Below are 22,092 nucleotides of genomic sequence, written 5' to 3'. Positions count from 1 at the left end.
ATAATCAACCTATAAACAAATCAGGTTGCTCCCTGTTGAGAGTTTGACCTTATTTTTTTGACTCCTCAGGGTTGAGGGGCTTTTAAGAGTGGGTGAAAAAGCTGTATACCTTCCCAGTTTGTATCAGAGGACAAAAACCCCCATATAGACCCTTTTCTGTCCATTTCCTGGGGCAGCACGTGGTTTGTGTGTCTCCATGACGTTTCCTGAAAGCTCAGGGGAACGCCCCTTCCTGATTGATTAATAAATACCTTTGTAGCTTTGACAGGGAAAACTGGGCATCTCATGGCTACTTCAGAAGGGCAGCAGCGGGCTGGAAAAACTGCAGTGTGCCAACTCTCTCCTGGCCTGCTGTTCCTGCAAAGTTCCCACCAAAGAACTCTCAAGGGAACTGAGTTTAATTTCAGAGCACCAAAGAAAAAATATGGAAGAGTTTGGAGATGTCAGTGCTGGAAGAGGGGCTTGCCAGAAGTAGTAACAGACCAAACTTGTAAGGAAAACAATGCTGCACCACGGACTGACAATATCCCCCCATAATCTGTGCTAAAAATAGATTTTGCGGGCTCCAGTTTTAGCATTATCCATTCAGTAATTCATATGGCATTCCCATATGTTAGGGTGAGAGGAAGGTGGAGATAGTGGGAGTCGGGGAAAAAGACACTGACTGATCCTTATGCCATTTCAGTTCGGTTAATTGCATGTGTTTAAAATGTTGTAACGTGAGCAGATGGGGTGTTTCACAGTTATGTGCTCTGTGTCTGGGTATATATACACACACATATATATGAAGTTCTCTAGCACTTGATTCCACAGAGCTGTGCTGAGGCTTTACCAGCCACAGTGGGTGAGAGGATGCCATCAGTGACCTAATATTGGTGTCCCCAAAACCACATGAGATGTGCACGTGTTCACTGAGCAGTCCCGTAGCTCGTGGCTGTGTTGCGTTTGGTGACAACCTCAAGACACCCTCTCAAAGGTTGTTGTGTCTTCTTGTTTGAAGCCACGCAGCTCTGAAATCAGTAAACAAATTTTTTTCAGGAGTCTATGCCTCAAATGGACTTAATACTTTCATATCAGGGTAGTTTCAGTCTGGGAATAACTTCTCGAAGAAGGAGAATTGTCCCTGGAGGCAGTGGTTGTGTATCCTGCAAAGCTGCAGGAATGTAGGTTCCCTCCTCTTGCTAAGGGCTGCATGCCAGTGAGCACCCCCCAGCTTGGGCAGCGCTCTGGTCACAGCTGGGATAATGGGAGTTCTTCTGACCGTGGTGAAGTCCCCCTTCAGTCCTGGCTCTGCACTCTCCTTGCTCCCTATTGCTGGCAGCATCAGTGCTGAGCCAAGGCACCTGGCTGCTTTCCTCAGCTGTTTTCTGGTCTCCTTCCCTCCGTTCTGTCCCTCTTGCCTGCCCTGCACCCTGGCCCCTTCCACACAGGTGCTTTTGGGGAAGGGGCAGCCTCCTCTCCCCAGAGCAGCCTGTTGTTCCTGTGCTCCTCAGCAGGAGCGTGGCAAACAGGCTGTTTTCCTCCTTGCTGCAACAGCCCTCGAAGGACACAGCAAAGCAGATGGCACCGTGCTTAACGAACAGGCAGCCATTGGGTGAGCCTGTCAGCCTGGGCTTTGCTCTGCCCGTCTATCCCGTGTTTGCCAAAGCTGGGCTTTTCAGTTGGAGCCTCTGCTCCTGCTGGGATCTCGCTGGGAAGATGAGGGCCCCCTCCTCTTTCCCCAAACTCTGCTCCCTAAGGTCAGCCTTTGCTCAGATCAGCACTTCGCTGAGAGCAGCCAGGCTTTCAGCAGGACCTGTGTGTGTGACTGGGCTTCACTTTGTGCAATGTAATTTCTAGGTCGTCAGGTAAGACAAATCTTTTATTTAAAATCCGTTTTTCTTTTCTGTTTTTCTTAATGAATTTTTTGGAGTAGTCTTTAGCTTTTAAGAGCTTGAAGACACCTGGCTGAACCCAGGGGTTTTGCTTTCTTTCACTGGTAGAGACATTCTTGGTCGATTTCATCACGAGCTGTAAGTGATTTGGACCCAACTGCTCTTTGCTTGTAGGGATTTGGTTTCATTGGGGTTTTTTGTGTGTATTAGTTCTAGGACCAGTCATTCCATAAAGCACTTTGCACTCAATTTTCGAGCTGCATCCTCTTTGCATTCTTTCCACATGGATTGGGAGGTGTGAGGAAGGATCTTGTGGCAGCCAAACCACCGTGCTGTTCCAGAGGATTCCTGTGTCATGCAATTCCAGCTGAAAGTGCCTCAGCAGGTGGCTGAGAAATCACCACACCTGCAGCTGACAGGTGTTGTCCATCTCTGTTTACACATGCCAGCAGTAAGTTGGTACAAGTGAATGAAGGACCTGTACTCTGGGGCTGATTTGGAACTGAGGTCTCAAGCTGCTGCTGTGCAGACAAAATGGAAGCAATACAATAATCTTGCCTTGCTATTGGGTAAGAAAGGCCAAATGTGTAGTAAAGCTGGATTGAAGAAATACTTTCTCACCCAGTTTCTGGAAATCAGGGCAGAGATGCAGGAGCTGGGCTGAGCTGTTGCCTCTGGTTCCAATGAGGGACTTGGTGCCTTACAGCCCTTTTCCTTCTTCTACCCGTGATTTTGTCTCATGCATTAATTTCTTAGCAGGTGCTCTCACACTGGGAGAGCTTTCAGTACTGAAGAGTCTTTGTGGCTTCAGAAGGAAAATAAGAATAATTGACTGGGCAGCACAGGCAAGGATCAGCTGTCACTACCCTTGGTATACCCAGGGGAAATAAGGAAATTCAGTCCAGTGCTTTTCAAGAATGAAAGATTAGTTCAGGATGAGAGAGTCTTTTGGTCTTTTAAAGGGGCAAAACCTTGAGCCGCAGAAATTAAATAGCAACATGTAGAATGGTAGCTGGGTAAAGCACAAAAAAAAAAAAAAAAGCTTTAAGGTCTTTAGTTTATCTTACTCTCCAAGTTCTCTGTCTGATGGCAAGCACCTAGATATTAGGGGCATGCAGTCAGGAGACTTTTTTTCTTCAACTGATACCTGCCTTTGTACTCTGCCTTCCATTCGTCTGCTGATCACATGTTGCAGGGTAGAAAGCATTGACTTGTTTTTCAAGTTACTGAAGTGTAAAATCATTTCTACCAAGGCATTACAAAATAAAATAGTTTCCAGTTATTTCTGTCTTGGCTGTATGTTGGAGTAAATCTGAACCAATGTGTGTGTTTATACTTATTAATAAAATATAGCTTTATATAGAGAACGTTCCCACACTTGGTTTCTCCCTTGTTCAAGGGAATGAAAAGAGACAAGGGAAAAGGCTTTATGGTACGCTGAGAGATGGATGAAAGCCAAAGTGAGAGAATTTTATAAATTTCAGCAAGCAGGTTGAAGAACAAGGGAAAAAAGATGTAAAAAAATGGAGTGTTAGTAAGGTGACTATGTATTACACGTTTATCTAATTTTAAATTCACTTACATTTGCTCTTATATTTATAGCGCAGAAACATTTGAGAGTTATCCTAAATCTCTCAGGAGAAGACAATGTTTTCTTACCTGAAAGCATGAGCTGTGACCCCTAGGAAGGGCCTCTAGAAGCAGACATCAGAAGCTCATTCCTTTTTCTTCTTTCTTCCCCAAAAGGTTTTAATGCTTTTAAATGTTCACAGTGTTTAACTGTGTTTAATGGTTGATAGATCCTGTTAAACTCTAGAGTAACAGAGGATTTTGGATTTTGGGAAAAGGTGAGTGTTGTGTTTTGACACTGGCCAAATGCCAGGCACCCACAGAAGTCCCTTGCTCACCCTCTCCTGCCACAGCTGGGCAGAGGAGAGGAAAAAAAAGTAGCTAAGTGTTCATGAGTTAAGGATTGGTAACTAATACTCCAAGGGCAAAACAGGCTCAGCTTAATGCTGCAAAATGATTTTATTACTAACAGAGTCAGAGGAGCATAATGACAAGTAAAATAAGCCTTTAAAATACCTTTTTTTTCCCCGGCTCCTCTCTCCTTCCCACCAACAGTACAGGAAGACAGGGCATGGGGGGATTTAGTCAGTTTGTCAGCCAGGGGTTTCTTCTGCTGCTCTGGGAGAGAATTCCTTCCTCTTTGAGACCGTGGGGTCCCTTCCCATGGGAGACAGTTCTCTGTGAACTTCTCCAGCATGGATCCACTCCCATGAGCAGCAGTCCTGCCAAAACTGCTGCAGTGTGAGTCCCTCCCTAAGGCAGACAGTCCTCCCCAAACTGCTGTGGTGTGGGTCACTCTTCCAGGGGTGCAGCCTCCAAGGACAGGCTGCTCCAGCCTGGAAGCACAGGGTCCCTCTCTCCACAGGATCTCCCACTGGAGCACAGCCTCCTGCAGGCATCACCTGCTCTGGCATGGGCACCTCTCCATGGGCTGCGGGTGGATCTCTGCATCCCCCATGGATTCCCAAGGGCTGTGGGTGGATCTCTGCATCCCCCGTGGATCCCCAGGGGCCGTGGGTGGATCTCTGCATCCCCCGTGGATCCCCAAGGGCTGCGGGTGGATCTCTGCATCCCCCATGGATCCCCAGGGGCTGTGGGTGGATCTCTGCATCCCCCATGGATCCCCAGGGGCTGTGGGTGGATCTCTGCATCCCCCGTGGATCTCCATGGGCTGTGGGTGGATCTCTGCATCCCCCGTGGATCCCCATGGGCTGTGGGTGGATCTCTCCATCCCCAAGGGCTGCAGGAGCACAGCTCTTTCACCATGGTCCCACCATGCAGAGGAATCTTGGCTCTGGCACCTGGAGCACCTCCTCTCCCTCCTTCTCCACTGACCTTGGTGTCTCCATGTTGTTTCCCTCACATGTTCTCACTGCCTCCTCTTCTCTGACTGAAAGAAAAAACTACTTTGCCCTACTTTGTTTTGATTTTCTTCTTAAATCTGTTACCACAGAGGTGTTACCAACCTCTCCCACTGGCCCAGCTTTGGCCAGCAGCACGTTCATCTTCAGAGCCATCAGGGACTGGCTCTGCTGGACATGGTGGAAGCTTCCAGCAGCTTCTCACAGAAGCCACCTCTGTGGCCCCCTGCTACCCAAAACCAGGCTGTGCAAAACTAACACAGTGGGAAACAGCTGGTCTGTTTGACAGTCACTATGTGGGATAGGTGCAGAGGTGTCTCTTTACTGATAAGATGCTCTTAAGGCTCTCCAAAGATGTAAGGAAAAGAAATGCCCTTTGGTCCAGCCAGCATCTTTCACTGAACCTTGGCATGTGCTCTTTGGGTGACTTGCCGGTTTAATGTTGAACCCTGCCCTCAGGAGAGCTGAAGAAGAGCTTGGAGTAGAGATCTGTGCATGTAGGATTGGGGAACAGTGGCAGAAGAAAATCTGAGAAAGTTTGGTTTCATCAGGGCCCCTTCCTGCTGGACTAAGCAGGGGCAGCAGCTGGAAGCCAGCAAGGATCACCAAATACAATCTATTGGGGGAATAAAAAGGGCTGGAAGAAAAGTGCCCAGCACTACAGTGGTTAGAGCTCAGCACTCAGATGTAATCTGTGGATGGTCTTTGAGAAACACTTAGCATGAATTTTAATAGAGCTCTTATAGCTTAACATGCGACATCTTGTAGCAAAGAATTGAGATATCCTGGAGGAATATCGCAGGTTAATAAAGGATCAGGCAGCTTTACCAGATGTCAGTTTTCTTACTCTTGCCCTGGAGCTCTCTGCAGCAGGTATAGGTTTTGTCACCAGCTGGTGAAAGCTGGTTATTTTGACATGGCCCTGTGTATTTTTATTAGTAAAGCTGTTGAGTTGTAAGGGACTTTTCATGGTTCCTTTTATTAAGAAGTGCATTAAATATTTCTTTCTCTGTTATCCAAGAATTTTTCTCTGAATATGAAAGAAAAAGAGATTAAGTCAAAGAGAGGGTTGGTAGTTTCCAAATCAACATGCAGTCTCTTAAAAACCTCACATATGCAATGAATAGAGTATAAGTTCTATGAAAAAATCTATTCCTTTTTCACTAATCTTTTGTCCTGTGAGAGCTCTGTTAGGCAGAAGATTCATATCTGAGTGTAAGCAATGAAATGTTGAAGTGTGATTTTGCCTGTTGCAAGTTCCAAGGCTCGTGGTTTGTGTTGACCAGAGAGCAAAAATGATTAATGACAGTAGTATAAAATATTATGAAATTGTTCCTTCTGCTGTTGATAGAGTTGCATCCCAAGTTTTTTTCTATTTGAGTTGATTTGGGGTTTGCTTTATAATCTGAAGTCAGTTTGTAGGAGATGAGTCTGTCTTTAGGAGAGGCTTGCTGCACTGAGGTTGGTGGGGAGAATGGCCCTCGGAGCTTCCTCTCTGCTCGCGGGAATGCTGCTGAGCCACAGGCAAAGAGCAAGTTCTGCAGAGGGAGAATCCCAGGTAGACTTAGGGAAATAGCATAGTGCCCAAAATCCAGGGCTTACGAAGGTGAGGCTAACGCTTTATGGGGGAAACACCTCTATCCCCAGTAGCTAAAAGTAATACCAGAAAAGGCCAGTTTCCTCATAAACTAGATTCTGTTTGTGGGGCTTTTGTGGCTCCGTGTACGTACCTGCAACGAAGAATGGGATCTGTGGGATCCATTGTGCCACGCTCACCTGGGTGAGTGGCTCTTACGGCTCCAGCCATCCTGCTAATGGCAGTGGGGATACTCAGGGGATGGTGGAAGATGACTTGAGCAAAGCCAGCAGACCAGAAAATACAATCCTTGTGTGCAGCTGGGAAGAAGTCCCACTAAGGTGTGAAGGGTTGCAGGGGGATGCCCTCCTGTTCATGGCTTCTGTTCTGGTGGGGCTTCAGACAGGTTGAGCCATGCTCTCTTGCATTTTCTGTCCTACCTTCTTGCAGAAAAGTGGGCTAATTGCTTCTCACTGACTTGTCTGTGGTGAGTGATGATGTTATAGTGTAAATCTAAAAAGGCCTTTGTGATTTGTGCTGCCACAAGGCACGCTGGGACTTGGGAAGGTTTGCAAGGATAGCTTTAGAGGATCAGTAGTTAATTTGGAGTTGGTTACCCTAATAATGTGAGCTTTTGGTTCGTGATAGGATCCTAGTAGTCCTTTCTGTAAATAATGCAGAGTTGTGCATTGGTTTTACGGGGTTTTGGTTTTTTTTTTTCCTTTTTGTTTCTTTGTTTTGACTTTTCATCCTCTTAAGAAATTTATCTAGTCTGATCTCTTTCTGTTTTTGAAATTGTAGATTTTTTTTATTCTTTATGAGGAAAACAGTGCATTTCATACTTACTGAGTTTCATTAACATCTTTCCCCTCAATCATGGCAGCAAGCCAGTAAAATTAATGTGCTGTTTGTCTCTTAGCACAGTTTGTTTGCTCAGAAACTGTCTTGTGCAAAACTCCAGGCCTTTAACTAGAGGCTGACATGAGCATGCCCGAGTCCACTGCTGATGGGCCTTTAAAAGGTGTCAGTGGGAATTCCTCTGTACAAGATTCAGCTCCTAGGAAGGGATACCCCCCGTGTTTTGGTCCTGACTTGGTCTGCAGGGCCAACTTCCAAAAGCAGCGGAAGCTCAAGCTCCTATCAACTATGTGCAGAGAATCATCAGTTAAGAAAGGCACAGAAAACTGGGTGCTTGTTAATAGTCATCCTTAAATGATTTATGAGGCTAAAAAGAATAAACAAGTGACACTTTATATTTCGTTACAGCAGTCTCCTATCCTTGTTTACTATTGTTAGTGGGGAGCTTGAGTCCAGAAGAGTGTTTGGTGACACCATCAGCTGAATAAGGTCTTTCAGACGTGTCTGTCTGCATTAGTAATGAGAATGCTTGCTCTTGCCTTACAAAGGAACCATTTCTTTAAAATATAACCTCCTCCTTCCCAGTCCCTCCGCAAATGGTTCCATCATCAGAATTCTCATTACAGCCGTCTTTCATCCCTTTAACATTGGATGAAAATCTCTTTGTCTTCAAGTTCCTTCAATTATTAATGATTCAGTTGTATTCTTTTTGCCAATTGGTGCAGAGAGAACCTTGGAGCAAATGGATATTAGTTATTTCATTTATTCTCTCCTCTTCGTTCCTTCTGCGGTCTTTCTTAATAGTGCTGCTCTCCTGGTTTCTCACTCACAGGTTCTGCATCATTGCGTGGGGTTTGTTACCTCAGAAAAAGGAGCCATTGTGCCCCAAACACTAACTTTATTTTTGAATCCTTCTAAAAAGAAGTAGGGAGCCTTCTTGCAAATGCTGAGACCATCTTTATTTTTCAATCTTTATGGTGGTGTTAATAAGTGGTCAGACACCTTTATCTGAACCAGTCACACCCTGTGGACTGAGTGGAAGTCTGGGGGATGGCAGGTCACAGACCCAGTAAAATTGTTGGGCCCAGATCCTAAAGTACAATCTCAATGGCATTGTGGAGAGGCGGAAGCCAGCCTTGGTGCCCTCTCCACCCCACTGAAGTCCTCCAGCAGCAAAGAGGGAAGGAGTAGGTGGGGTTCACATGGGAGAGCTACAGTCCTTTTCATCTGAGAGACTGAGCTGATGTAGTGGGGACCCTATAGGAGCCCCCCTTGGCATTCCTTTCCCAGCCCCAGTGTCCCTGAGGCTGTAGGCTTTGCAGCTCTCTGTATGTTAATGGCAGAGTGGGGCTGAGATTCCCAGCACTCCAGCTGGCCCAGGTTAGAAAGGTGTGGGGGATGCAGTGCTATACTCTGCACCAGCAGTTCTCATGAGGCTTGGGGAGGATGGAGGGAAGGCACTCTGAGTTAGTCCTGTGGCCAGGTGAGTTTTGCTGGAGGCTGTACCAGTTGCCCAGTTAGAGAAACTAGATGCCTGTAGGGCAACAGGATCCTTATTCTCCTCAAGGAGGATTCCAGCTTCTTGGTGCTCTTTGTATAAAAATAAATATTTTAGCCTCCCTCAGTAGCAGGGGTTTTAGTAATCACTCACTCCACAAACACAGAGATTTGCTTTTAATTAGCCCAGTGAATTACTCTTTTATTCCCCCCTCCTTGATCCCCCTCACCCATCCCCCCACTGATTTAGAATGTAATTGCTTTCTTCATTTATCTTCCAAAATTATATTATCTGAAAGATTTTTGTTACTGCTTGGGTTTTCTGTACTTACTGGGAAACCGATCTGAAAACACGTGCTTTACAAGGAAAGATTAGAAGAATGTTTTCCCAAAGTCTCCCTTTTTGTTATCTGGACTCTCCCTAGTTTGCCGGTATCTACCTCTACTGTGCAAACCCCACATTTTGGCATTTCTCCAGCTGAGACACCACCACCAAAGAAAATGGAATAATTATCCCTGTGTTTTAGGGATAGCATCCCCATTAGGATAAATAAAACTGTGGTTTGCCTTTTTTTCTTTGCTCACAGTAAGCCTTTTCCTGTCAAACTACTGCCAAGCTACTTACTCCTGATTTTTCTAGTTGTGTGTCTGAGGCCTTCTCTCTCAATATGCTGTTTAGTCCTGGTTTTTTTCCTGATTTCCGGCTTTTAGATCTTGGAGCTGCTGTGCAGTATGCTGCAAGGATCTTGGTTTTGGAAGATGCTTTCCTGTGACAAACTCATCCTAACTTGGGGTGAAACCCAAATTTTATAAAAGTGAAGTCAGGAGTGGTGAGATAAGTTTGTTGGCATTTATTACTGGCAAACTGACATTGCCAGAAGTATTCTTTAAGTTGTGCTCTTGCCCTGTGGGTATTTAGGTACTTGTAAACTACTTGATTTATTTTTTCCAAAATCTTTGCAAAGATGGCGTGTAACTGATTGGTTTGTAATTTTCCACAGCTTCAAAAGACGTTTCAAGAGAGAGAGTGGTGTTTGGGAAGATGTTTGGGAAGATGTTTGTGAAGATAAAGCAGACTCTTGTCTGGTTTGTTCTGAAGTCTGGAATACCCTTCTTGAGTCAGGGAGCATTCACACACACAACTTTCTAAGCTGCATCTGCCTTGTGTTGAGTGTTTCTTAAGTTGCTCTTTCCTATTCTAACCTGAAGTTCTGCTTCTTTTTAAAACAAACATATGCAGTATTTGTTCACTTTTGGTCTTGTGAAAATTGAACCATGTCGGGTTATGTTGTAGCCTTCTGTGCATCATCTTTGTTATGCCTCTCTGCTGAACCATGGCTTGTCCTGCCTGCATTTCAGATCATACAGATTCTTCTTTTGTTGCCTTTTATGTTCCTGGCTAATCATAACTCAGTTTATTCTTTAGCTTTTCTGATGATAGTCCCGTAGTTTTGTCTTTCCTTATTTATATGGGATTTGTCTCTGTTTTCTGCGTGATTTTTATTTGAATATTCAGGCTCTTAAAAAGCTTAGCGTATTCTTCCTGTGTACTTGTAGAGTTTGTTGTTAAAGCTGCTAAACTCTCTTAATTCTGTCTTTCCTTCCGAGTTATGTATATCTCTAGAGCCTTGTACAGAGCATAAACCCTTATCTTTTGAGCTGTCCATCTTTCTGTTCCCTGCCAAACTGAATGGGAGTCTTCCAAAGAAACTCAGGTAGGATGGTAGAGGAGCCAAGACTGGCAATTCCTCTCTCCATCCGCCCCTCTGCCTTTCCCCCTTTTAAACCCTGATCATATTCTCCTTGGTGCCCTAGAGTTGCTGTGGGATCACTTCTCTGCCAAACAGTACCATCCTTGGAAACCAATGTAAACCAGTGTGTGGATGGCTTATAGTAGCAAGGAGTCCTGTGCCAGTCATTGAAACGGCAGGAGAAGTTTGCTAACTTACTGGCCATACTGCTGTTTGGGCCTGTTATCTAAAAAGCCATTGATCAAAGTATTACTTCATCTGAAAGAAGGTCATGTCATTGAGGTATATGAGATGAGGTGCTAGGTCTTTCATTTATCCAAAAATCCCTTTTGTCTAATGACTTTGTTGTTTCCCACCCCATTCTGATAAACTAGATTGGACTATAATCACGTTACACTTCCCAAAAGTCTCCCTGGTGATGGTGGTTGGATGTGGTACCCTGAGCTCATGGACAGCGTGAGTGCTGCAAAATAGCTACTGCCTTTCACCCTTGGGGCAACTCCCTGGTTCAGATGAGAAGTCATTTGCATGTACAAACAGCTTAAAAATAATTGTGGACAGCACTGTGAGACCTGGGTGAATGAAGGCTATGTTTAAGTTATCTAATCCGAGTCTCCAGTCATTAAATGCATTTTAGTCTCGATGTGGTAAGTACTGTGGATGCAGTGGAGCAGTGGCTGGCTGAAATGTGTGTCAGCAAAGAGGGAATTGGAATCATTGTGTTAACCACAGGAAATCTGCTTTTATGATGATGAAAACAAGAATCAATCGTAAGTAGCTAATGAATTAGCCTACAGTATCTGCTGTGTTCATTTCACAGTAAATGTGATAGTCAGAATCCATTAAGAAACCCTTGCAAGGGGGTCCTCTGCAAAGAGAGTATCTGTAACGTGCAGTGCACACTGCCAGTCCTCCTTACCTTTATCTGAAATGCTACAGGAGCGTGCATAAACACAAATTGTGATCCAGGTGCACTGGAGTCAAGGAAGGGCTTCTGGTGGTTTTAGCAGGGCTGTGTCTGGGAGGTCAGAGTGGCTGTCGGCTGCGGGTGGTTTTACGGGAAATCTGCAGTCTGTGGAGGGCAGGTATTGGACAGGCTCAGCCTGGCTGCCCATGTGAAGAGGGGATAAGCTGTTACATCACGCTGGCAGTGTCACATCTGAACCCATGTGGGTCAGGCTGACAGCCAGGCAGTGTTCTCATAAGGCTGCTTTTGTTGTCTCTCCTCTGAGGTGAGGAGAGAGCTGCTTCCCCTCCGCACGGCTCAGCTGCCGGGAGCTCTTCCATGGGTTTCTGCCTGACTGCCTTCCTTACGTAAAGTGTTCCGGAGTGAGAAGCTGTTGAAACCAATTGTGCTGCATGTTACTACATGTTTCTGCAATTTCTAGTGTCTGGTTGGTTTTGCTGTCGAGGAACAGCGCTTAGCTGAGCTAACCATATTTAAAAAGAAGTTCTTGAAGGCAAGTATGGACATAAGAGGAAATAATGACCTGGCAGCTTTTAGGAAGGCAGAACTTAGCTGCTAGAGATCATATTTCTGAGAAAAGGTTGATCTTTAAGTTAAGGAGCAAGTACCTTTTCACTGAAAGTGGTTACAGATACCAACCTCTTTGAGGCAAAGCTCTATTTTCAGTAGTGCATTAACTATATACCAACGTCCTATTGACTGAAAAAAAAGCATGTTTTCCTAAATATAAGTGGTATTTGAATTGAAATACTGTTCAAAACCTAGGATTAGACAAACAGATAAATCTGTGTATTTTGCATTGCAGTTACTGTTTTATATGTCTTTAAGACCATGCCAGCTTTGTTTATATTTTAATTGCATGTTTTTCAAAATCTGCTTCAACAAGTGATTCATTACTTTGGAATATTTTATTTATAAATTAAATATAGAATAATAGCTAAGGCCTCTGTTAAAAGTTATGATGTGGCACTTTATTTAAAAGCATTAGGTTACCTGATTAAGTGAAGTACAAACTGATACATTAATAAATTCTATTACAGTAGCTGTGATATTTTACAGTAAGCAAGTTTTTGTCTTGACTCGTCACTCCACTGGTAGGCCAGGAGAGAGAAAAGGTGAGAATAAGTGGTACAGATTCTATCTGCAGTATTTTCTTAGTCATAAACCATGTGATAGGATGGGGAAACATTTGGTGCTTCTCTTAGATGCACAGCTTGTCACGTGGACACCCGTCAGGACAAGGGCTGTGTGTTCACTCGTATAATCTCTGAGCCTCCCACTAATGCAGCGTTGCCTGCACGGGGTGCAGCCTTCAAAGCCATTGTGTTCCTGGATGTGTGCAGTGCAGTGATCTGGTGTGGTGGAAAGTCTCAGCACCCTCAGGTGGTATTGGTTTCTGCAGGAGGGTTGGTGCTGTCAGTTGCTCCTGATACTGTGGGCACAGGGAATCAACTGAAAATTTAGATGGCCTTCCAGGAGCAGTGCAGTCACAAGGCACTTTCAGGCTGTACCAGTTGGGACACGTCGGATGTCTTTATAACGTTTCAGTGATTCTCTGAGATGGAGGTTTGCTTCTGCTGTGTCAAAACTTGGGGTGTGATTGCTCACTCATTTCTTTGCTTTTCCTTTGTGGATGGAATTTGAGGTTGGGGTGTTTGTTTTTGCCCAGCTGTCAGTGTCACTGGCACCCCAGAAACAGCAGGCTGAACAAGCAGGGAGACCAAGCTGTTCCCTTATACTTGCAATACCCAGGACAGAGGGGATGGTTTATTTTGGGGTAACTATACAAAAGCTTGCCCTGCAGCTGTTACTAGTATCTCTGCCACATACACATACAAGCTTTAGGGAATAGCAAACACATTTCATGAATTTTGCTTTCTTATTCTTTTGTTTTCACTGGTCTCTTAAGCTAAAAGTGAAGGATTTCCTCAGAAAGCCGAAGAATTTGGCAGCTTCAAAGGGTTAAGTGCAGTATTGGTTGTTCTGACAAACGGACCTGGGACTACTTGAATATTCTACATCTTCCAGCTTGATTTTAGTGACGTGGTGGCACAGAGAGAAATAGGGAATCCTTTTCTAGATATTCCACATAGCAATTATTTAGATGAGGAGGGTCAGCTAGGATTCACAAAAGAGAGATCATTTATTAAAATAAATAAGCTGAAGTAGGGGAAAGAGAGGCCATAATATGCCAGGGATTTGAAGGCCCATTTATATAACCGTGCTGCACAGAACCCCATGTTGTATCAGCTGGTGTGTCAGTGGGTGCAGGAGAGCTGGCCATGATGGTCAGTGTGAGGGGATCCCTTTGGATGAATGCTGAAAGGGTGATGTCACCAGGACTGGCCTGTTGTAATGGTAGCCTGGGAGGAAGGACAGATGAGTCCCGTAAAGATGTTGGGATCTGCTATGGATACAAAGCTGGTGGCACTGCTGGTGTAAAGGAAATAGTGTGGTTGAAAGGGCTCTGCACTGGCTGCTTGAGGTGGGCAAATCAGCCCCTGCATCCTTGTACTTTGAGGAGAAGGTGAAAAACAAAACCAGGGTCCCCCTGCCTCCTGTAACTCTCTAACCTGCCTTGAAATCCTTGTTACCCACAGAGGCTGCTAACTTGGCCTGTGGTTCTTCATAACTGCTCCACATCCATCCTCTGTTTTGTCAGTAACCACAGAGAGGAAGACAGTGACTCCAGCCTTAGAGCCTTCCTCACTACACACAGCCCTGGTGAAAGACCTAGTGTGCTAAACTGCATGTGTTTTTCTAGAATTAATTAATGCTCTTCCATTTTTTTTTCCTTGTCTTGAGAAGGGGAAAAATAAAAGCGAGTTTTTCCCTCAAATGGATCGTAAAAGAAATAGTCTGATGTTTATTACTACTGCAGAAGATCAGACAATATTTAGAGAGTCTGGTGAAGCATTTGTCTCCTCTCAAGCTCTCCAGAAGGCAGTCATCCCTGTTTCAAGTGTTAAGACAATAGCGAATAAAAAGAAAATTCCCTGTTCCAGGGCTATTTTTACCAGAGTGGTGCAGTTCCTGTTCACTAGACCTATGCCTCTTAATCTACATCACTGATGATATTGGAGGCTATTTTAGGCGTTGCGTAAAATGTTCATCCAGTCTTTGCTAAAAAAGAAGCAAGCAGCCCACAAGTCCTTTGTTAAACACTGGTTACGAGGCTTCTTCAGCAGTGATTTGGGTAGAAAGATCTCAGGCTGAGGTTGTGGAAGCATCTTGCTTTGTTTGGGAGCAGAGGTTGTGTGTGACCTTGGGAAAGCCCAAACTGATGATTGTTCTTCCCTCCCCCCACCCCCTCATTGTCCTGAAAATGAGGAGAACACTACCATAATCTCTTCAGGTTTTTCCCTCCTCTAATTTATAATGGCAGCTGTCTTCTGTTTTGCCCAGTATCTTGCACAGAGGGACCCAGCATGCAGCTGGACAGTAACGAAATTGAGTTCATTATCTTGTGTGAATGTGGTAATGGAATAAAACCCACCTGAACCAGCAAAATCTTTTGGAGTTTAGATCGGGCCTCATTCACAGTCTCACCACCCCCTTTACTGAGGTTGTAAATGTCTTTACTCCTCTTTGAGAAGTACAGTGCTGAAACTGTAATTCAGTATTTTCCAGGATTTTGACTTGTCAACTTCCTTACGTATTTGAATTTTCACTGTGTTGGGATGCATTGATTTTATGTGATGAGTTTCCTATGCCTGTGAGTAAGCCAGGTGAACGTGGGGTTAAATCTCAGACAAGGCTGAGTGTTCTCTGTGTTCCAGCGTCTATCTGGATTAGACCCTTCATCCCTGTCTCCTCCTATGCCTTTTGTCTTGTCAGAAGTATTTTTATAGGTACGAAAACATACATTGCAGGGCAGCCAGAACAAACTTGATGATTAAGATGGTTTTTGTTTGCAATATCTTAAGATGAAACCATTTGCCATGGGCTGTTTCAGCAGATTGTGTCTCTGGAAATACTTGCATGGGCAGACTGAAGGTGATTTGGATAGCTGGTTGAAGATTCATCCCTAGGCTCCAGGATGTGGGACGCAGGCTGGCAATATGTATCCATCCCTTGTGAGCCACTTGAGTTCTGTTAGGACCCTCTGAGAAGAATTACAGTTTTCAGGACTTTCTATTCTTCCACCATCCCAGCTCCACGGTGTTTTTGCTGGGACCTCCCAGAGCTCCTGGTTACTTTGGCCAGTGAAGGAGAGATCGTAGCAAGGCTGTGAACAAGCACCAACTGGTAAATGGTGGAGCTGAGGAAGACGAGGCAGGATTAGGGTTTCCTTGGTTTCTGCAGAGGATGATCTCTGCAGTGGGAGGTTTGGCAGCTGCAGGCACCCCTTCCCATGAGTCACAGGAGGCTTTTTCTGAGGAAAGGTCTAAGAATTGCGCTAGTGCTACTCTTGCTTGTTCTTTTCTGTTCCTTCCAAAAGGCCTTTTTGCCGCCATATGGAACTTGCTCCCCTGTCATCCTTGTCCCATACAGCCTACCTTCCTCCATTTCCTCATCCTCCTCACTCCTGTGGTGGTTGAGAGTGGGGAAAAACTGTCAGCTCAGGATAGACGCTCTTAAGTTACTAAGATCTGTTTATAGCAGCGAGGGTGGAATTTCTGTTTGATGCAACGGTTGATGGATGTGTGAAGTCATCCTATGGTTGTGGGGGAAGACAGAAGGGAATTGATTTCCTTTGCAGCCCTCTACCCCCAAAATCTGGGGAGACAACCCCTGGAAATCAATGGGAAATTTGTAACTCCTTCCTCTAAGCCCCCTGGCCCACCCAAAGGTAAATGGGGTTGGTTGGACCTCTCCCAAGTTTTGTGGTAGAGAGATGTTTAATTTTCGTGTTGATAGCCTTTCCTGTCAAGTGCTCTGCTGTCACAGGAACTGAGAAACACCAGCTTACTGCTGGGAAGTGAACCTGATTGACTTCTGTGTCCTGGGTGCAGGGAAATTAAAGCTTGTCTTCAGTCCTTAACAGTGTGCTGGTTATTTCTTTGGTTACTCTTATTTGCTTCTTTGCTCTGTTTGCTGTTTTATAACAAACTTAAAATGCTTGAAAACAAACCAGTTCATCTTCTAATTTTTCTTACATTCTTTTAGAAAATTCATTTATGTTTCTCTACCCCTTCTTTACTGTCCCTCCCCAACTGAGCTGTTTAGCACCCCAGCTCCTCAGAGAACATGGGGTGATTTCCAAATTCACAGGTTCCTTTTCCTACTGAGATTAGTATTGTCCTGAAGAAAGCCTTGGAATAAGGGGATGAGATCAAAGCAGACACAACAAGTGAATAGTGGCAGTAAAACTGAAGCCCTCACTTCACAGAGAACTTACTCCTGAGCTGAATTGTGCAGTGAGCCTTGTTACATGCTTGTATTGGTCCTGAAGGGTCCTCGCTTGCCCCTACAGTCCTGCAGCACTTCTGCATTTTCCCTGGTTTTATTTCCCTGTGGTTTGAATAAGCAAATGCAAGGCTCAAACAGCATAGTCAAGCTGGTTCCAACACGTGAACAGCACTAGATAGAAAAATAAAACGGGGAGAGCAAATTGCCTTCTTGATCTGTAAAGCAGAAAATCCCTCCAGAGCTCCTTTTTATTGTGTACCGTCCACCAACCCTGTTTGGGATTTGGATCAGCGGCACGGCAGAACCGGGCGCGTTGCTGCCTGTGTGCAGTGCAGGCTGGTGTGCGTCTGGCAGCAGCACAAAAGAAACCAGTCGATGATATTCATCGGATTAAAGGCCCCATTCCTGGGGACACACTTGGTTGGATGCAATTAAAATGCCTGTCAGGCATTTGATACCAGCAACCCCTTGACAAACTGCTTCAGCAGCCGCGAGGTGCAGCATCCTATTGTAAGTGGATGATGGCGGAGCCGGCTGGCTCGTCGTCGTTCTCGAAATTTCTGTGGCCAGTGAACTCCCTCTTCCTCTCCCACTCACCCTCTTTTCCTTCTCACCACTGCGGGGACTTCTCCTAATTTGCAGTTTTCCTTTTCCTGACGTACACATGGTAGATCCAAGCTGGTGGCTTGCAGACTGCGTCTGTCTGGAGATAGGCAGCGAGCCGATGGATAACAACACTCCGGCAGAATGATTATGCAGCAGTTATTTAAGGATAGGCTTTTGTGGTATGGCAGCAGATGAGCTGGTAATGATTTTATTTAAAAAATGTCAGCTTTGTTTGCTTGTTGAGAATTTGAGAGAGTTATACCTTTGTGCTGAAGCTTTTTGGATTTTGTCTGCTGTAGATTAAAAATCTGTAGCAGTGCACGCTGGATGAATTAAAATGAATAGGTAATGAACTTCTGTGGATTTGTTTATAAATACATTGCTGCATGCATAGTGTGTGTTATGTGCAGACACACCTTCGTACACAGATGACTGTATGGATATGTTTAGGCATTTTTGTCTTTGTGTGATAGAAGAAACACTTTTCTCATAGCTAAAGACTGTTTTTCAGCAAAAAAATAAGTGTTTTCAGGGTTTTTTTGTCCCTCCCTTTGTTTTGTATTAGCAGATTCTTCAGTGTGTAGTCTTGGACGCAGCGTGCTGATTGGAGTCTTCTTGTTCAAAGATCGGAAAGGTAGGATGCCTCTCTTTGAATGTGGGAATGAATGTGGTGCAGGGTGTGGGCTGCTCTTTGTTATTTTGTTTTTCCTTTTTGATTGGAACAATAATTTTGGGGGGGGTTTTTTGTGTTTTTTTTTTTTTTTTTTTTATCTTTTGGTCAGCTTTGCAGAGATTTTTCAAATTGTTGTACCAGGCACTGTAAAGTTATTTTTGATGTGTAAGCATATGCTCTAGGTAACTAATTAGTCCTTTTGGCTGCAGCTACCAAAGGGTGAGATACAAACTCGAATGCTTGTCTATTGGCTTGTGTTAAGTATAGTGAGGGTGTAAGCTGCCTCCTGTCATGCCACATTTGGGTTCGTCCTAATACTGATTTTAGCATCAGCAAGGACAGGGTTAAACTCGCAGGCTTGTTGCAAGCAGGTACAATCTCTCCCAGGAAAGGAGCTCTTGGTTCCAGCAGCCTGTCAGTGCTGGCTGAGCATCTGTCTGAGGGCTTTTTGACATACCACTGGCACTTCAGAAATTACGTCTGTGTGTCGAAAGGAGGAAAACAAACTGGGTTTTTTTGACAGTGTCATTGCTCATTCCCAGGTGTAACAGTTTATTGTCCTCTTCTCCTAGTGCCTTTGGGCTGTGGTTACTTTAAACCCTTGCCTCTGTAAAGGAAGAAGGGAGATAAAATGTTACAGAATAAGATCCCTAAGTTACCTTGTATTGGACTTCGAGGTGTGTCAGGTAGCTAAGGAATACAGATTTCATAGATTGGCAGTGTGGACTGTGCTAAAAAAAAAAAAAAATCAAAATCTAGGCGGGATTGAAAATCTGCCCCCTTCACCTTGATGGAGAGAGGAAAGGGTATATCCATCTTGAATTAACTTCTTAGGTGCCGGTTCTCACCCAACACCTACCAAACCAGACTCTATGATGTTCTTCTCTATTATGGTGCCCTACGGGTGATCATCCTTCTCAGGACAGCATTTAGACCTGGAGGGAATGTGTGCAATCACAATATGCATGTCTCTTTAGTCTGAAGTTTTGAGGGGCCTTTTAAAAACCTGAAAAAAACCCACAGATTTTTTTTCTGGAAAGGCATTTGTGTTTCACTCCTTGAGAAAGCCTGGACTCCTGAAATGGCTGTTGTGGCTCCCCAGACAGGCAGGAATTCCAAGCCGGAACCTGGCCACTGGCAAAGGTGTGGGCCACTGCTAACAGCAAAGCGTGCCTCACAAAGGTGATGAATAATCAATATCATTGAAATTAATTTTTGTGACTGGTTGATAGATGCTGTTTCCTGAGGGAAAGTATTGTGAATTTTTCCAGATATTCTCTCTCCTCTTTTCTTACGTACAATTCTCTTCTTTGTTTTCCTCTTCTACACATCTTTCCATTCTCTTGGCTCTTGTAGTTTTTCTGTCTTTGGCAGAAGGCGTTTTACTTAATGGATTTTCCTGGCTGAATAAAATTTTTGAAAGGAATTCTTTACTTGCTAGTTTATCTTAGCTGCTTTTAATACTGTTTCCTCCTGCTTTCAGTTACCACTAGACTCATTGAAATAGGAAAGCCTGTAGTAAATAGTGTTTAAAATGCTTTAATTTGTGAAAAATGCATTCAACGATTTGATTTTAGCTAAGAGCAAGTCCTTTCTCTTCCCTCTACTTTTAATTTCACTTCCATTGTCCAAGGCAGCAAGCCAAACTGCAGTCTCATTCTGATTTCATTAATGTTTTGCAAACTCTGTCTCAAGGACTAATAGTGCTTGCTGGGCTTGATGTCAAAATCCAAGGTTTTGCTGCAGCACTGGAGAGGGGGAAAGGAAGGATCTCGCACAAATAGAAATTATAGCAGTGTTAGCAGACAAGTACAACTGCCTGGTCTTTATAATATTGGTGGATAATGAGTTCAATTTTTTGACAATGTGATCGCTTCAGATCCCAGCAGGTTTTCGTCTCCTGTGGACAGCATCTTATCAGTCCTCTAAGGTATCCTAAAAACAAGGAAAAGGTATCAGCTATTTGTTATTAAATCAGAGTTGGTGGAGACTGGATTTTCTTACTACATACAGAAATACATATACATTTCTTGTACTTCTGATTTAGCAGTCATTTTGGCCTCTTCCTTTTATCTGGGTTTTTAAGATTCATGTTACAAATCATTCCTTCAGGCTATAAAGAAGAAAATGAGATGTTATACTGGCAAAAATGGAAATGATTTCAAACAATATAACTTTCTTTCCTAAGAGGTAAGGGGCACTTAGGCTGTAAGAAGATAATTCATTCTAGATTGACAGGACTTAAGAATCCTGTGGCCACAGGGGTAGCATAAGTTGGCTTGGAATGTCAAAAGAAAAACATTTTGTTGGGTGATACAAAAAGGCAAGAGAAGCCAGAGTGTGCAGTGGCAATGAGGTGTGCTGGGTTAGAGTTTGTGGACTTCAAGGCATTCACCCAGGATGACGTGATGTTTGGCACTCGCCTTCAATTAAACATATGACACGGTGACCAAATGCGCCAAAGGCATCCAGAAGGAAAATGTGTTTTCAGTTCATCCCCAGGGCTCTCCTGCAGGGAGCAGCTTCGGGAATGAATTTGGGCCTCCGTATCTGTCCCCACCATGAGATTGTCATCTGTTTTTTAACCCTGCTGTTAATGACCCTCACAGAGGAGGTAAGGAGGCCATTTGCTTTATGGCTGTTCTAGGCTGGGTCTCAACATCCTTGGTTTGTTTGCTAGGGTTAGATCACCAGGATTAATGTCCTATGATTATAGGACGCAAGTAGTGGTTTGAGCATTGGAATAGATGGTGCTGACTTTGATTTATGTCTTGTGCTTGATGAACAACTCTCAGTGATGATTTTCTTGCTGTTCTACTGTTTAGAAAGACTGTGTCCTAGGCATATCGTTTGGTGGCAAATAATGATGGCTTTTCTTTCAGCTGCAATGTGAGCAGGGTCCTTTGCAGGGCCTGCTTTTTCTAGTTGGATGTTGGTTTTCATGGGACTTGTACGAAGGCAGTTACCTCTGTGACAGAACAGGCTGAAATTGGTCAAGGGACTCCAACGTTACTAGCTGCAGAGAACATAATCTACATAAAACTTTCAGTGACTAAGACTGGAACTAATATAACCTGATGAAAGTTCTTTCATAAGCATTTGCATCTTGTGTCCTCCCCTCCTGTGCCAGAGCTTCCACTATTCCAGTTTCTGTGTGGCTGTGTGCTGCCAGCTGGGCAGGTCAGAGGCAGTGAATGGTGCGGTTATGGCAGTGCTTTCTTCATTTAAAGGAAGAATTCAATTTAATTTCCTTTTTCATTTCTAGGAAGAGAAGTTTTTGTCCTTAATTCTCTGTCAAGCTACATTTAAATATTAAAAGCTAGGTATAGTTAGCAGAAGTTTTGGTTTAGCAGTGTTAGAAAGGACCCTGTGTAACCTGTCAAGAAAGTAATCGTTAAAGCACAAGACTCCAGTGGAGGATGAACTGCACCAGGAGCTGGGCTGGCATGGCCTCAACTGGAGGAAGAAGGTGCACCTGATTAGGTGCAGGCCTGTGGTTCCAGTGAATGGCTGTAAACTGCCAGGTTAATTCCTGAAAGCCTGTGTCCTCTTTCTCTTCCTTGTTTTCTTTGTCTCTAAAACAGACGAAGAAATGCCAATGTATTTCTCAGAAGTGTTCATCAGCCTTGCAGAATGGCTGAGATCCTTGGTTACAGGAAGCTGCCAAATTTGATCATGTGACTTAGGATGGTGAGTTTTGTCTTGTCTGCAGTGACAAAGGTGTTTGTGGTATTACTGCAGCAGCAGTAGCAATAAAAAGGTTAAAAGATATTTGCTAACACTTGATTTCTCCCCGCTTCACCCATCAGCTCAACTCTTTCTTCTTCTTTGCTGTATTGAATTATGTTGTGATCATGGAGGTCAGTGATGCCATTTAGATGTTAATGAATAAATAGTAATCAATTAATCTGTCCCATTCCATACAAAACAATGGCTGTTTCCTGATGGACACTTAGCTGGCATACCCGAGCTGTGAAAGGCAGAGTCTGTGTTGCCAGTAGCATGCTA

General features: G+C 44.2%; 1 protein-coding gene across 14 annotated transcripts in view; it reads left to right on the top strand.

Annotated features, from left to right (window-relative positions):
• MAP2 (microtubule associated protein 2) overlaps positions 1-22,092 on the top strand; it is a 243,804-nt gene that overhangs the window by 89,751 nt on the left and 131,961 nt on the right. For all 14 annotated transcript variants that reach the window (XM_066189474.1, XM_066189472.1, XM_066189476.1 and 11 more), the window contains exon 7: positions 17,980-18,045. The gene's annotated coding sequence lies outside the window, so the exon portion shown is untranslated. The remainder of the gene's footprint in view (positions 1-17,979; positions 18,046-22,092) is intronic.

This window comes from Chamaea fasciata, unplaced genomic scaffold (genome assembly GCF_029207755.1).
Source record: "Chamaea fasciata isolate MVZ Bird 193981 ecotype frontalis unplaced genomic scaffold, bChaFas1.0.hap1 SCAF_8, whole genome shotgun sequence".
NCBI lineage: Eukaryota > Metazoa > Chordata > Aves > Passeriformes > Sylviidae > Chamaea > Chamaea fasciata.
The sequence above is the reverse complement of the archived record's forward strand: the minus strand, read 5'-3'. Positions and strand labels throughout refer to the sequence as shown.